We start from the raw sequence: 17,799 nt of genomic DNA, 5'->3' as shown, positions 1-17,799 counted from the left end.
TTTATCTTGTCGTACATTTTATTGATTATTTTCCATGCAGGTGGTTATTTACTGTGTAATAATTTATTTGGTTTGGTTATAAATAAATTAAATAGATACTTTATTCAATAAAATATAGTTTTTAGGTATACGTTTCGAAAATTTCAAAATAAGTATATATTAGTAGTGCATCTTTTATATCATGTAATGAATAAAAATAAATGAGTAACTAAAAATAAATAACTGATTACTTAATTTTTCACGTTTTTAAAAGTTTTTATAATTGCAAGAGAAATTTTGAACTGTATTAATTCAATAATTAATTTTTCTTGCGTTTTCTTCTTTCACAATTTTTCCTTTGGGATTCAGGTGGTTTTTTGATTTAAGGACGTTAATTACATAGTTAATAAGAAAAATAACTTTTTGGATAAATACATTTAAAATAAAAACTTAAATTTATCAGTAGACGATGTAGATAAATTTTCACTTTTAACAACTATTTTGTCATTGATAAAATAATTTTCTTTTGTTGAATTTGGTGTCAAAATTAAACTATTATGCACTTCTCTATTTGTAATAACGATATTTGTTGATCAATCGAAAAAATTATCTGTAAATAAGAATTAAAATATTTAAACTACAATTTTAGTGAAGAAACAAAACAACTTATTTTTGTAATAAGTGAACAAACCGTTCATATATTTTATAGAATGTCCAAATTTAATTGACTTCTCTGGCGGATATTGAGCAGTCGAGTTTAAAGAGATACATACTGCAGGGTGAGCCTGATTAATTATCTGCCGTAGTGAGGCGAAATCGTGGTACGATGCTGTTGGTGGATTGTGCTGGTGCATTTGCTAATTGGGTAGACTCCGTAGTAGTTGCACTCTCCGATTCCGTAGTGACTTGAGTAGGTGATCAATGAATGGGTCGATGTGGGCAAATTCGACTTCAGAGTTATGTGGATGGCTGGGAGAGAACTGCTTTATTGAACTGTTTTTTATATAGAATCGACAAAAATAGTATTTATATTAATATTACCGCAAATGACGCTTGGCATGAAGTAAACTAACACTTTCCGTATTATCTGATATTATTTCTATAACCGTGGCCTTATATTTTTCCCTAAATCAATCCATAAATTTATATCGATTGTTTCCTTGTGCTTTCATACTTTTTCATGGGACATCTTTAAGAAAATCGTGGCTGACAATATTTGTGATTTCTTGTCATTCATTAGAGTTTTTTAAATTAAGAACATCGGAAACTTTTGATACTTCACTCGAAGTAACTCGTCCACAATATTAATATTATCAACAATGTTATTTTCAAGTAGCCCATAACTTTTGCTACAATTTGTTTTATTCCAATAGTCTGCTGTTTTTTGTCCGTTTTCTAATTAGCATATGAAATCAGTTTGTACTCTAAATACATCTGATGCATTCATTAATCAAATGTTTTTTAAAGATGTAAATAAAGTTGTTAGTTTTATTTAAATATAAATAAGATAAAAATATATTTAAATATTGTAAAAAAATAACGGTGAAAAGATTTTATAAATCGGTAGTAAATAAATAAAAATTAAAAAATTGAAAAAAAAAAAAAAAAAAATTAATTAATTAATAAAACAAGTGTTACGATGAAAAACATTCTTTGTAAATTTTTAAAAATTTATCAGAATGAGTTATTTTGTAAACAAAATTTAAATATTAAAAATATTGTGTGTTACTTAAAATTAAAATACCAATTAGATTTTTCAGTTTACACCAGTAACAAAACAATCTTTCATGATTAGCTTCACTACCCCAAGGATCAGTATGCTGATTAAGGTTGAACTTATTTATAAGGTTTGAAGTAAACACTTGATGTTGAATTTTATTTAATAATACTGCATAAATACCCATTTTACTGTTGTTTTCATTGTTTTCCAAAAAATTAGGATTTACAGCATTACTCTTTTTTTTACAGTGATAAGTAGTAGTTTTTTTCTTACTTTTTCGAATAATATTGTAGTATACTGTATCAGCATGAAAAGGACACAATCTTGTAACCGTGCGTCTTGACCTGAAACGAAAAGAGACGGCGACGCAGCATTAGCAAATCTTGATCACGTTCGTTACCTTTGTCCCTCTCACCTCTTAGGCTTCTTCTCCTGAAAAAGGGGGATTGGTGCGGGAGTTCTCCCGTTATATGGGGAGAACTCTTCATTTAACATCACCTTTAAAAGATGACTTTAGGATTATTTGACATATTTTCAAAGATAACTAAAAGTAAACTAAGAGATGTCTTGCAGTTAACTTTAAGACCACTTTAAAATAACTAACATGACACTACTACTATTGTTTGTTGGTTGTTAAAAAGAAAGTGGTGGGAGACCCATCTTAGCCTTCCACCAGTAAAAAACAACTATATATTTTCCTCTCCTTAGACTTTCTTTTTTTTAATTTTATTATAAAATTCTACAAATTATCATCAAAGTGAAGAATATTATCATTCATTGTATCCACTGTATTGGTGGATGTGAGCAGCCAGTCCTTTAGTGCAGTGACATTTTTAGAAGCATAAATTGGTTTTGCGCATGATTGATGTGCATATCATGCTTCATGTATTGATTTTGCTAATAGCAGGACATCTTACATCTTCAGCATTGCAAATGTGACTGAGACATAAAGAGCAATGTTAAAATTTTATCAATGACGCACAGTGGGAGATAAAGCACTTTTTTCCATAGTTAAAATAACTATATTTCTGCCGAACCGATTTGAACAAATTTTTTTTTAAATAAAGGTAAGAGCATACGGATCACTGGAAAATTAGTCCGAACTGTAGATGGCGCTGCTAGAATTTACAAAAAATGGCTACATTGACCGAAATTCAAAATACTTGCGTAATAATTAAAGTGTAAACACTTTTGACGGACTTATTCTTACATAAATGGATTAATAATTATTTATTTAATTGCTTCGTTATCATAAAGAGCATCGTAAGTCCATATGACAATAGTAAATTTAATATGTCCGCCAAAAAGTCTGAAAATAGCCAGGCTAAAAGATACGTTCAAGCGACCTATATACATGAGTGATCCAAAGTTTTCGATGGTATTCCTAGAAAAGCGGCTACAGCAGCACCAGTATATGGATTTCTTTGAAGAGGCAAAAAAATATCTTCAACTGGGGTAAGTCGATTACCATTATGAATATTAATTTGCTCATGAGAAGTGGTTTTATTTCATTTTTAATTAAATTCTTTATTTATTATAAAAATGTTTTTTTGAAGTCAGATAACGATGACAGAGTAATAATATATACAAAGTTATAACTATATATCAACCAAATTTATTTTGCGTCACATTAAATTAAATATATTAAAAAAACAAGTTATAGGGGGGCAGTCTTACATTTCATTTTGTAATGCTTGAATTAATCTTAAACTACTTCGTAAATATACAATTATCGTTAATAAAATTTCTCGAGAAACTTTCAAAAGTTTTCCTACGCTCCTGTATTCAGCTAATTGCAAAAGATATATGTGGAAGCTTGCATCACTCTACTCATATTTTTCCCCTTTAAGTATCTTAGTTATTTGATAAAAGCATAACAGATACCTTGTGTTACTTATGGTAATCGGTTTCACATTTAAATCACAAAGCAGTTGAATAAAAAAAGAGAGAAGATGGTTTGCTTTATGTTTGTGCAAAATGAACTTGATCCATTTTTTTTACCGCTGTTTTTGATAGTTGAAATTTTTTTTTTTACAAAACAAAACATACTTAAAATAATTAACAGAACTTATCAAAGCATAATTATATTCTTTTAGAAAAACTAAAAAACTCAATAAAGATTAACAAGATATAACAGATGACAAAATTGATAATATTAATGATATAGATTATTTCGAAACAGAAGAGAGATTTAATTAATAAGGCAATGATAGTTATGGAAACAACGATAATGATAATAGTTAATATTTTTGTTAGTTAATCTTTGGAAGTATCTTACTAATATATAAAGCAAAGTCGCTAAAACCGTTGTAATCGCTAACCGCGAAAACTACTGAACCGATTTTGCTGAAATTTTGCACACCGATTCTTGACACTTCCTAGATGGTTTTACTATGATTTTTATCTTGAAAAATTTAATAACAATAGCAATAAAAAAGCTTAAAAGTATTGCAAAAATACACCAGATTTTCACTTTAGTTCAGTAGGATCCGCTAGGTGGCGTTGACATAAAATCGAAGCTACCTGCAACAGAATTAAATAAGTGTGGTTATAATAGGCCGGAGCGTTGCTAGTATTACTGCAATCGCCTACTGGCAGGTCATCGAGCTGTATCGAGAATATAGATGATAGTCGTGCAGCTGGTTACCCCGGTTACCGATGACGCTCTTATCCAATAGGCAAGTGATTTAAGTCTGCTTGCACCCTGAACGTCTAGAATTGACGAGTGCCATCAATAAAAAATGTATCCGATAACATCTCTGGTGGAATACCAGGAGACGTGTCTAGCCAGAGCACATCCTGCTCCAACACTTCAGAGTTATGTGGCCGTACCACAATCTGTCCTGCTGCCATCAGAGAACTTTATTACTACAACTGTAAGCCAGGGAAGACAGCCCTGAAGAATACGGGCAGCCACAACTGCCAACTTCTTAGTGGTCATTCCAACGGCATTATACCTATACCGAGGAGGTATTCTCCAGTCCCACTTTCCCGACTAACGATGAGCGGTTGGTTATCCGGGGAACGACCTGAAGACGAGATATATTTTGGTCAGCGGCGTATCTCCCTCATGTACGGTCTCCGTACACAGACTTCGAGGGTAAGAGTCAAGCTACCAATAGCTGGCTCTCCATCATCAAGAACAATAATAAGGAATAACTAGAAATTTCACAACTGGCTTTTTTCAGGGCCAATATAAGTATTTACGTCCATTACTTAACCTTCAATCTCATCAGTTCTTTGACGGGCCACCTAAGCAAGGCTGAGAACCCCGATGACCGACGACTCTATATTACCCTTTCGACTCTAAGCATTTAAGCAGGAATTACCGATCCTCTCGAAGGTCTGCGCTGGGCGAACCTAACAGCTATGATGGAAAAAAAACTTGAGCCAACGGGAGTCTCCAACGGGCAAGCATTACGAACCAATCCCTACTAATCTCTCCACCTTAGATCATTAAAACAACTGAGTCTGCAAAAAAAATGCTTTAGACACCAACATCTTCGACGTTATACCAGGAGACGTTGGGAAAGAGCACTACAACTAGCCCCAATGCTCCGGACTTTGAAATTTTTCTCCTGATCAGTCTGGGTCCTCAACAGCAAGCCAGAAAAGGTCACCCTGAGGTATCCAGGCAGTCACAATTGCTGTAAACTTTAGTCAAGAAAGAGTTTACTTAAGAAGCTCACCGGTCTTTTTTAGGGCAATCGGACGTCGAACTACCTTGCCAACAAATATATTAGAACTTAACAAAGTTGACAGAAAACAGCCTTTAGGGGTCACAAAAGTCGCAAGAGGGTGAATTGGAAGGAAAACTTCAAATGTATCCAATGAATACAATTAGAGGCGTCAAGAAACTAACGCTGAAAATTTATCGAGATTCGAACAGCAGCCTCAAAATCGACTAATAAAGAATCCATTACGTGAGAGATCAGCTTTTTATTTTACCCTCACAGTAATCTATTAAATCTTTAACGATCTAAATTTAGGTTTTCAAATAAGAAGAAAATATATTTGTATTTTTGTGGCAACAAAAAATGTAGAGATTAAATTCCAGGACTTTGTTGCTCTGGTAATAAAGTTGTGAGATAAGAGAAAAAAATTTTTTTTTTATATATATTTTTGGGAGTTTGAAATCTTGACATCTTAAAAAAATAGCCCTTTTCGTAATTTACACGGAATGAACTGCAAATCAACCGCTTCTTATGACCAACGATTATTTTATGGCATAAGGAACGCACGGTACTTTTCAGCATAATTATATTTTTTTTTAATTTTTACAGCTTATTCTTTGACCAAATAAACTATGTAGATTGCCACCAAATAAGTTCTTTGTAAGAAGATTTTTGCACTGAGAAGTTTCAGGAATAAATGTAAAATTGTTAACTGAAAATGCTTCACATTACATGTCAACACACTACAGTGTTCTATTTAGTAAGTCTCGGGCGAAGCCGAGACGGGGGGCCGCTAGTTTAATATTAAGTAATGTATTATAAAAATTCACAGTTAAACATTGTTACTTTTGTTTTATAATGACTAGGTTTTATTTCACAAGACTATATGTTTTACTCAGGATTTGTTGAGCTACTATTTACTTCTCTATGAAAAAGTTATATTATATTGTAAATAAATTTTTAATTTGAACCACGAATCCTTAAAGAATGTATAGGACAGTTATGTTTTTTTACCCTAAGAAATCTGCTTGCTCTGTTGAATATGTAGAAAAAATCGATTTAACTATTTTTGTAATACCATAAAAGTAACCTCTGATAATAATAATAAACTAAGAATTTAAAAAATTGATATCAACGTTATCATAAGTTAGCTTTGTATACATGTCGGAGTTGTCAATTAATTATCATGTCACTTGAAAGTATTTTTTATTGAACAATTGAAGTTTGATACAAATCTAATTTTTATTAACACAATTATTTAATGATATCGTTGTATCAGATTGAATAAAAGTTTTAATCAGTTGCCCATAAAAGCATAGGTTACTGTACTATCTTATAAGTTAAGTAATATTAAACGCATCTAAAGATCGCATGCAGCTACATTTTGACACTTATTTAAATTTATAACACATACAGATAATAACATTATTTGAAGTATAATCTAAAATGTTGTGCAATATTTGTAAATGTTTGTCAAATCAGCCATTTTTATGAATTCTAGCAACGCCATCTACAGTTCGGACTAATTTTTCAGTGATCCGTATGCTCTTGCCTTTATTAAAAAAAAAAATTTTCGAAATTGGTTGGATAGAACTGGAACTGTTTTATTTATCGAAAAAAAGGCCTTTTAATTACCTTTTTTGCCATTTATTGGTGGCCATATTGAATTTACGACCATCACGTAGACTCATAAAGCATTGTATTCCTACGTGGCAATTTAGTTGATCTTTTTTTATTCATTTTGGTGAGAATAACTGTGTCGAATGTGTTAACACTTCAATTGTTATTAAAGTTTTCTTAATTTTGGTCGGTTCAGCCATTTTTTATAAGTTCTTGCAGCGCCATCTACAGTTAAGACTAATTTTTCAGTGATCCGTATGCTCTTCCCTTCGTTTAAAAAATAAATGGTTGAAATTGGTTGGGTAGAAATAGAGTTATTTTATTTATGGAAAAAAAGTTCCTTTTTATAAACTTTTTTAGTCTTCTTGGCTGCCATATTAAATTTACAATTATCACACAGACTGACAATACTTGTAATGATTACTAGCAATTTATTTAATAATTTTTTCATCCATTTGGGTATGAATCAGTCCGTCAAAAGTGTTTACACTACAATCATCACGCAAGTTCTTTTAATTTCTATCAATTCAGACATTTTTCACGAATGCTCGCAGCGCCATCTACAGTTCGGACTAATTTTTTTGTAATCTGTATGCTCTTACCTTCATTAAAAAAAAAAATTGTTGATATCGGTTGGGTAGAACTGGAGTTGTTTTATTTCTGGAAAAAAGAACCTTTTAATTACCTTTTTACCGTTTATTGGTGGCCATATTCAATTTACTAACATCATGTACACTCACAATGCATTGTATTCTTACGTTGCGATATAGTTGATAGCTTCTTATTCATTTTGGTGAGAATAACTGTGTCCAAAGTGTTAACACTACAATTGTTCATAAAGTTTTCTTAATTTTGGTTGATTTAGCAATTTTTAATAAATTCTAGCATCGCTATCTTCAGTTTAGTCTAATTTTTCAGTGATTCGTATGCTCTTACCTTTATTAAAAAAAAAATTTGTTTAAATTGGTTGGGTAAAAATAGAGTTATCTTATTTATGGAAAAAAAGTGCTTTATCTCCCTTTGTGTGACGTGTATTATAGTACTTACTGTGCAGATAGTATCTCTTTCAACCAGTTTTTTTTCTCTAACCCTTTAACGTAAAGGATTTTGGCATTCCTTAAGAAATATTAAATGAAAAAAATCACTCTGAAAGAAGATGTACTTCCCGAATCCCAGGGTATACCATGAAAATTTCCCTTAAGCCAAGCATTGTCCATACGTTCCTCATGCGAAGTTTTGATCTTTTACATGGAGTATTAAAATAAAAAACTATTGGTTGAGCATTTTTCTTTAAAAATAAAATATCAAGCTCTTTAGGAATAAAAATGTTTAAGGATCTTCGAAAACCCTGAACATCAACGACGTTGTCCATGATCAAAGAGGTTGATCTTATGACTAGCTGGTTGACAACTGAGCTCTCTAGCTCTAGCCAGCTTCTTATATTTACTGTTCCTTCACTCCTACCCCACACTTTTCAACAGAGAGCAGCGGTGAGAGAGCTAAGAGTCTTAGTGTTTGGAGTCGTAGACAGACACATTTCACTTTAGCAGTATCTAGCAACTGACTGAACTCTTACTCATTCTCTCTCTCTATTATCCCCACTCTTTGTGTGGGGCAGAGCCTTTAATTGTTTTAATGTGAGCAGAGCTATTAGCACTGTCTGACAATCATCATTGTACTTTGTCATTTTAAGTAGTATAGTGGGAGTCAGAGCTATAGATAGAGCTAAATTTATCCTTTCTAGAGCTTAGTATTCATCATGTGGTAATGAGATTTTTTTTATAAAATTCATCATTTATGGAGTTTGGTAGATAGATGGATAGATGGAGGGTTCCTCCCACCGCCACTATCTTCTTTCTCTTATAATATTTCGTTTCATTCGCAGATATCATGAATGTTCAGTACTTAAAGTACTCTGCAGATTTGCTGCAAAAAGCCTTGAGGCAGATTTCTGAAGCAGACGATAACAATCTACGAAGATGTTTGGAGTTGACTAATTATGCGCTTGAAGTGTTGGAAAAGTACGCCTTGATATCATTATCTAGAGGGGAGATGCAATCTTGCCAATCCATCTGGGCTATTTTGCTCTGCGTTCAAGACAAGTTGAGCAGTTTGTTGAGGAAGACCGGAGGAGCATCACAGTGGCACCTGCCAAAGCAGCAGTGTAGTGAACAAAGTAGTGATATTGTCAAAAACAGTGCAGATCATTCTAGTGTGCAGAACAGTGCAGATGATCTTAGTGCAGATCATTCTAGTGTGCAGAACAGTGCAGATGATCTTAGTGCATCAAACAATGTTAATAGGCAAAACAGTGACAGCGCAGATGATCCTAGTGCATTGAACAGTGTAGATAGTCCCAGTGTACAGTGGAACGATTTACTATCAGCATTCAAGAATCGTATAGCAACTGGTGTGATATTCAATCGTGGACACCTAAACATTACATTCTTCTTAGATGATGCAAAAGTTATGATTGTGTAGAAAGTAACAAGTGCTCTAGAACAACACAATGCTCTTAAAATTAATTTTGTGCTTGCTGCAGAGTACATGATCCTAAAAAATTATGCAAAAGTCATCGATCAGGAGCATTTTAAATGCATAAAATGCTGAAGTCTTAAGATCAACAGACATAGATAAGAATCGGTTTGATTTAAACATGAAGCAGCCTATAATACATCAGATAAAAGAGTTCGAAGAGAGAGATTCTGGGTGATCACTACAGCAGATAATAAGTTTGACTGAGAATGTTAACAATTATAAACTAATAAAAAGAAATTCATTCATTAAATCGCCACTACATATTCAGAAAAAGAAGCTTGTGTTAATATGCAAAATAGTGATAATAAGCGTTTCATGTGGGCAGTTCTGTTTGCTCTACACCCTGTTTATAGAAACGCTCAGCGAGGAAATCATTACAAACCATATAAAAATGAATTAAACTTCAACGGATTAGAGTTTCCAGTTTCTTTAAAGCTAGTCAGCAAGTTTGAGAAACAAAATACTGTCTCTGTAATTGTATATATGTTGCAAAAATATGGTGACTAGCATACAGTTTCACCTTGTTACGTTACATCTATGAAGAAAGACACTCTTGTGAACCTGCTTCTCGTACATAATTTTTACAACGATGAGGACAATGAAGAAGATAATAGAGATGTAGTAGAACAAAAACCATAACGTATAAATAAAAAATCTGTCAAGATTAATAGTGAATCAATTAACGAAAAATAAAGGAAAGTGTTGGATGTGTGACAGATGTTAACATTTTTTCTACAGTAAAGATAAGCTCCGTAAGCATGAACTTCTTTGTGCTAACGTGAACAAGTGCCGGATAAATCTGCCAACTGAAGGAAATAACATTCTTATGTTTAATAACTTTAATTCTGCTGAAAGAGTCCCTTACGTCATCTATGCGGACTTTGAGTGTTTACTTGAGCCTGTGAAAAATGATGTACTTGAAAGTTAGAAGCATCAAGCGTAGAGTACAGGTTATTATGTAAAATGGAGTTTTGACAACAGCCAATTAATTTACAAGAGTTATCAAAGAAAGGATTATGTGGAGACTCCAGCAAAGTGGTTTGCTCGAGAACTGAAAGCTATCGCAGAACAGTTTTATGAGAATCCCAAGCCAATGATCTTAACTCAAACAGAAGAAAATGAGTTTAGAAAAAATTAGAAAAAGTACGAGATCATTGTCATCTGACAGGAAAATTTAGAGGTGCTGCACACGAAAGTTGCAACATAAATTATCAGAATTCAAGATTTATTCCAGTAATATTCCACAATCTCACTTTATCATCAAAAAGTTGGCTACTAGTAAAGACTTCAAGGGATGTGTCAATCTTATAGCTGAGAACAAGGAGAAGTACCTCTGATTCATGAAGCACGTAAAGGGCAGTGACATCAATTTCCGATTTATCGATTCATTTCGATTCATGCCCTCCTCCCTGTAGAAATTGGCATCATACCTGAATAAGTGTGACATCACTAGCAGTGAATTCCAACGTGCATATAGTGGGGAGCAGACAAAGCTATTGCTGAGAAGAGGTATATTTCCTTACGACTACGTGAGTTCTCTGGAGAAGCTGAGAGAAAAAGAGCTGCCAACTGAAGCGGAATTTCACAGCAAGTTTAGCAAAAGTGAAATTTACGATGCAGACTATAAGCATGCGCAAAATGTTTGGAGAACATTTGAAATTTAAACGCTTGAAGAGTACTCTGATCTGTACTTAAAGCCCTACGTTTTGCTGTTGGCAGACGTTTCGCTCCACATGATTGGCAGCATACGAGTTAGATCCTGCACATTACTGCACTACACCTGGTCTAACATGGGACGCCATGCTGAAGCTTACTCAAGTGTAATTAGAGATGCTTACTGACAAAGATTTGCTTTTGTTTGTTAAGAAAGGCATCAGAGGAGGTGTGAGCCAGACCTGTCACTGTTATGCTAAGGCTAACAATAAGTACATGTAGAATTATAATTCTGCGGAAGAAGACATTTGTCTTGGGAGTATTCATGCGAAATGACTTACCGGTTGATGGACCTTGTCGTCGTGAAACTGCTATAGTTAATATTGACGATGGATATGGTCTTCGAACATACTGGGTGGCATATCAAAATACCTCATGTACTTTGATGCTAACAACTTGTATGGATGACACACGCATTACCGAGAGGAGACTTCTACTGGGTTAACGCAGAATCAAACTTTCTCGATGTATCAGATGATGGATATGGCCAAATAATGAAAGTAGATCTGGGAATATCCACTAGCTATCAACGATAAACACAATCAGCGTTAGAAAACCAATATACATTGGTCTGAGTGCACTCTACATATTGAAGACCCTTATGTATGATTTTTATTATTCATACATCAAAAAACGTTTCGATCGATGCAAGTTGTTATACACCGATATATACACCGATACCGACAGCTTGATATATGAAATTTCTGGTCAAAATGTTAACTAAGTTATGAAGCGCGACATAGATATATTCGATACGTCAGATTATCCATCGAATAATTAATTTGATCTACCTCTTGTAAATAAAAAAGTCATGGGATTGATAAAGAACAACTACCTCCCCATCATGAGATTGTCGCAGCTGGAGAAGGAGTGGAAATACATGGTGACCGAGCTTCAGAAGGTTAATGCCCGTTTTGGATGCAGAGTAGTCATCATCATAGATGATACATTTCAAGTCTTTATTCCAGATCGTGTTTCAAAAGCAATAGAAGCCAATGATGATTTGTACAATGAGTTAAGAGAAAAAGTCTAAAAATATGCTTTTTTATTGTATATCATGGTGATGATAAGTTTGAATTTGTAAATTTGTAGATAAACAAAAGAAAAAGTTGAATAAAGGTGAAAATGCATGAAAAGCTGTTCATCACAGGATAGAGCGCTGGACGGGGCCCCTCCATTTTCTCTCTTTCTCAAATATCTGACTTGTCGATCCAACTGTTGTGTAATTTATCGAGTCCCAACCATTTAACACAAACTGTATTACCACGTTTTTTTTAAAACTTTCTTCACCAGATATATGTCTAAATACTTGGATTTTAGAAGCTTTTGTTCGTAAAAGCCACCAGAGACCGGCTAATCCTTATAATTTTTTAAACGATAAGTAACTGGATTGGTTTTCAATACTTTGTGAACTGTGAATATTTCAGTGGACCAGTTAGGTGAGTAGCCTTTTTTGAAGATATTTTTCGCTATACTTACATGCACTTTATCATTAACTCTGAATTTTTGCTTTTTTATCATTTCATTATTAACCGTCAATTTTTGCAGTACCTGAGCTTCAGTGGCAGCCGTGACATCTGAAGGCTTAATGCCTATCGTTCGATGCTTGCGAACGTTGTGAGCTGCAATTAGATGTAGTAAGATATCATGCCATTGGTACCTACCACGAAGACTAAACTTTGTCCACATTTTGTTTTTTAAAGTGCGATTAAATCGTTCACAAATGGATGCTTTGAGATTACTACATGTCGAATAGAGATTGATGTTATATTGTCGCATAAGATCTTGAAAACTTTTATTATAGAACTCTTTATTTCTGTCGGTATGCAGATTTTTAGGTATTTGACCATCTTGCAATACAAACTTTATTGCTGTTGTAACATCTTCTCCAGTTTTTCTCTTTACAGGTACAGCTCATGCATACTTTAAAAATACATCTATTACAGTTAGCATGTACCTATGACCTTTGTTTTTACGAGCATAGGGTATCATTTCTACAATATAACCTTGCCATGTCCTATCCAAACCTCGAATATCATACTTTTGACGTGGATAGTTAGGACGAGCTGGTTTGTTAAGCTCTTTCACAATCACTTTCTTCTTACGATCCATCCTAACTGACGGCTGAGAAGCGAATGAGACTCAAATGTTTGAACCATTGGTCTTATTTAATCGGTTTGAATATTTTCTGGAGTGATATTAGAGATCTAAGACAATACCTCTTTTATTGTATTAGTTCCCGCTCCAAGTTTGCAATTTTTTTAGCACACACTTCACTTAAATTGCTTAGCTTTTCACCTTGCTCATCTCTAATCGTTTTCATTTCATTCTGAAAAGTTATGAGATTCAGCGCATCATTTTGGTGGATAGCTGCTGCAACATTGCACAGTCTTTTATATTCAATATCATATTGTGCATCCTCAGTGAGTTTAAAGCTAACACCTGGAGGATCAGGAGGACCTCGGCTATTGCCTTCACTCTTACATCCGAACATGTTGATGCTCATTTTGCTACTAACGTGAATGCTTACTAGCTTTAGCGTAAATACCCAGCTTTACGCAACTCTTAAATAATTGATATTATCTCATTGTCATGGCTAGGATTTCTTGCAGATCTTTCTGCTATGAGTAATTGAAGAGGATAATGATTCTTCCTTTTTGTTTGAAATAAGACCAAACATTGAAGCTATGATTTTATTTTTATTGCTTCTATGCTTTCGGATAGGTTCATTCTTGTCAAACTCTGTTCGATGTGCACTTGAGATTTGCAAAAGAATGTAACATTTTTTCATATTATTCTCAGTTATGCGAGTCGTGTCAGGATGTTTCATCACTAATAGCTCCATCAATCCATTGCTCATAAGACACTTGAACTCGTTTATTCTAATCTCATTATTATCAAAATTTACTGGCAAATTGGGAAATTTGTACATTTTACTCTCTTTTCGAAGCTTATACACTATATCAAATAATTCTTTTTGATTTTGATCAACTATTTGTAGGTATGTATTTTTTAAAGGACTCTCATCAGTTTGATTTTAAGTGATAACATTCATTTTATCATCATCACTTTGACTAATAGCAGATTCAAACATTGACTCTTCATCACTGTATTTTTTTTCTTTCGTTCGTTTGATTGGTAGTTGTTCAGTCTCATATGGTTTATTGTAATAATTATTAGTTACCGAATAGTTTTTTTGTTTATTCTTCCTCGTTTCAGAAACGATTTCCTGGAAAGGATCAGTAATTGGTTTAAAAGTATCATGAGGTACTTTTTCAACCTTATCTTTTCCAAGTTTTAATAATTTATATTTTTTTTCTACGGCTTCTCTGGACTTCACCAGCTGATAAAGAATATCTTTTTCTCCATTGTACATGTTGATGCTTCGACGTCTCAGAGTAGGCTTAATGTAGTATACTATGCGTGCCCTATATTTATAGCAAAATTGTCAAAACCTTTGCGATTTCGACCACTGTTAATTTTTTTTATCCTTATTAATGATCACGAAACCATATTTATCATCATTTCAACAGTTTGTGCAGAGATCTTCAAACTGGGTATACAACGTGTCAGAGTTCACATGATCATCATTAACATGGCTTAAATTCAACTTATCTTGACGAAATAGAGCTAAAAGTTTAACATTGTCTCTCACAAGGTGTTTTGGTACTCGCGCGTGTGACTGGCATAGATAGAAATAGTCCACATTTTTATGTCTTCCCATACAGTAGAAAGCTCTTACATTATCCTGCTTTTCAGAAGCTATGTCGTCAAAAATCATGATAGAGTTTGGTAGTGCATCATCTGGAGATATTACTGCTTCATGTTTACTGAATGCAAAAATCTGTATGTCATCCATGGGCTCCAGCAGCTCTTTTAAAAACTTGTACTTTGGCTGATTAGGCAACTTTGAGTACAAACAGACATTTCCAAACCTTAGTCCATTGGGGTCTACAATTAGTCCTAGTAGACTGTTGTCTTACCACAGTTGGATAGACCACTGAATACAGCTTGATTACTATCTGGAAGTAATTCACCGTGTCGATTCTAATGCTTTTACTGTTTCACAACAGCGTCAAAGTTAAAAACTTGCAGTTTTATAGTTCGCTTTTTGAACTGCATGTCTGTTCAGTATGATGGCTTGATAACGACTGATGTGATAATTGAATGCGCAGTGATTCTATAACCTATTAATACAGCGCTTTCAGACCTCGGTGCTCAGTCGTGTCTGAACCACCAAAGAGTGATGATAATTCATCGCACAAGAGGACGTTGTCTTCTGAATTGGGTTATAAATACTTGACCTGTAGAACTACACATACCAGGCTACCAGTATTGCGGTCCTAGCACTAAACTTTGTCAAACTTCTGGCTAGAGGTGATCAAGGAATAAATCTACTGGATGCCGCGTGCAAGGAACACGATATAACCTATTTTCAGAATCGAGAAAACATCGAGGCTAGAAATTCAGCAGATAGAGTTTTAGTCAAAAAAGCTTGGCAAAGAGTCAAGACCGGAGATTCAAGTATTCAGAAAAAAGCAGCTGTCCTAGCTATTGCGAGTATTATAAAGCTTAAAAGTAAATTGGGTATGGGTGTAAAAAGTAAGAAAAGACCGTGCACTGCTTTGAGTACAGTCATTAAATCTGCATCACGGAAAGTAAATAGCAAAGATGCACACAAGGTTATTATTTTGGCCTTAAAGAGAGCACGTTGCGCAGTTAAGAAAGCAGTTGGTAAGAAAAATGTGAAAATACCTGTATTTATAATGTTTCTTCCTGCTCGAACTAGTGGTGCTTTACTTCTAACACTCTTATTTGCTGGCTTGAGTGCAACCGGTGAACTAGCAAACGGTGCAGCTGGAATATCGAAAAGTATTAGTGCAAGTAAGGGTGCTAAGCAGCAGCTACAAAAAAGCCGAAGATACATTGAAACCATTGCTCTTGATATAGGTCTAAAACTTCAATGGTATGAAACTGGATTAGGTGTCTACTTAAAGCCACATGCTAGAAAAGGTTTTAAAAAAAAGCTTGTAGTAAAACTACCCGCTAAAGTTTTGACGAGTGTTGATTTATTAAAATATGCTAAAAAGTTACAAATTCCCGATGTCCGGGGAGTATTCATGCGAAATGACTTACCGGTTGATGGACCTTGTCGTCGTGAAACTGCTATATTTAATATTATAGTTAATATTGACGATAGATATGGTCTTCGAACATACTAGGTGGCATATCAAAAACGTGGTTATAATGCTGTCTATTTTAACAGTTTTGGTGATCTACAACCACCTCTCGATTTAATGCTACAATTGGGAGTTGCCAATATCCAGTATAACCACGTAAAATATCAAGATTATGATTCTTAAAATTGTGGTCATTTATGCTTAAAATTTCTCTAAAAAAAGTATATGATGTAATATCATAGCCCAAAATCATTCATTCGGTTTTTAGCAGTCATGGAAGAAACATTGACACTAAGTTTGTCTGGAACTTTTCTATATTGGAAGCACAATATTTTTCACCTATCGATTTATCATCGAAGCATAACTACGTCATAGCGCGCGGTGGCTCGGTTGGCTGGTTTGTGGGATGGCACGTGGGAGACTGCGGGTTCGATTCCCGGCCAGTGCAACTTCCCCGATCAAGTTTCTCTGTGAATTTTCACATTTGCTTTTTCACCCCGCAATGCTCCTCGTAAAAGGATGGGCGACCTTCTCCCCGCAAAAATTGCCTACCACATAGATTCTTTGCTCTTTAGGTGGTATATGTGACATTATTAACGTGCCAACGAAGTACAACTGTATCAATGCCTACCACATAGATCCTTCGCTTTCGAGGTGATTTATGTAACATCATCACTGTACCAACAAACTACAAAAGTGAATTCAGTAATGTATAACCAATAATGTAATATGTAACCATTACTTGTTGTATGTAACAAATATAGTGTAAAAATGTGCCTTACTGTATCAAGGCTATATGTGCTCGCTTACAATAAAGCCTAAAAATAAATACACCTCGTAAGTAGGTATTTATTTGAAAAAAAAAAAAAAAAACTACGTTATTGGCTTCGTAGAACTCCTAACACTTAATTTGATTTAAAATATTGACGAAGGTAATAAAATACTTTTTACGTGGCTGATCAAGTGGTTGTTTTTTCAATGTTTTTTCACCTTTGCTAAATCGATATGATTTCATGACTGTTGCGCCTTTGATTGTGGTTGATTGCTCCAAGCAAAATAAGTCATTGAAAAATGCTCCAATAGATGTGCGTTTGGAATTTGAATCTCACGCTCATTTTTCCGCCAATACACTAGTCTACTGCTTAATTCTACACGATCGTATTGTTTAAAACAGTCTAATGAGCAGAGAAACTCATGTAAAGCTATAAAAGCTCATGCACAGCTTTGCTAACATCATTAGTCTTTCGACTATTATGGAGTAAGGTTAGAAGAGCAAAGAATATAGTAAATGACGACAAGAAGAGTTGGCGAAATTTGAGAAGAGACACGTAGAGAAATAGGCGGAAAAAAATCAAAGGAGAAAAACAAAATTATT

General features: G+C 34.1%; 1 protein-coding gene across 6 annotated transcripts in view; it reads left to right on the top strand.

The window, feature by feature from the left end:
- Positions 1-17,799, top strand: part of Wdr33 (WD repeat domain 33) — a 312,953-nt gene that overhangs the window by 36,201 nt on the left and 258,953 nt on the right. Inside the window, exon 1 of one of the 6 annotated variants that reach the window (XM_089593913.1) lies at positions 3,129-3,154. The exons of the other annotated variants lie outside the window; for them this stretch is intronic. The gene's annotated coding sequence lies outside the window, so the exon portion shown is untranslated. Of the gene's footprint in view, positions 1-3,128; positions 3,155-17,799 lie in introns of those variants that run through there. 6 annotated transcript variants of the gene reach the window in all.

Source organism: Copidosoma floridanum, unplaced genomic scaffold (assembly GCF_036245765.1).
Source record: "Copidosoma floridanum isolate Cflo_tuat_1 unplaced genomic scaffold, Cflo_Japanese_pri ptg000020l, whole genome shotgun sequence".
In the NCBI taxonomy this organism is placed as follows: Eukaryota; Metazoa; Arthropoda; class Insecta; order Hymenoptera; family Encyrtidae; genus Copidosoma; species Copidosoma floridanum.
The sequence above is the reverse complement of the archived record's forward strand: the minus strand, read 5'-3'. Positions and strand labels throughout refer to the sequence as shown.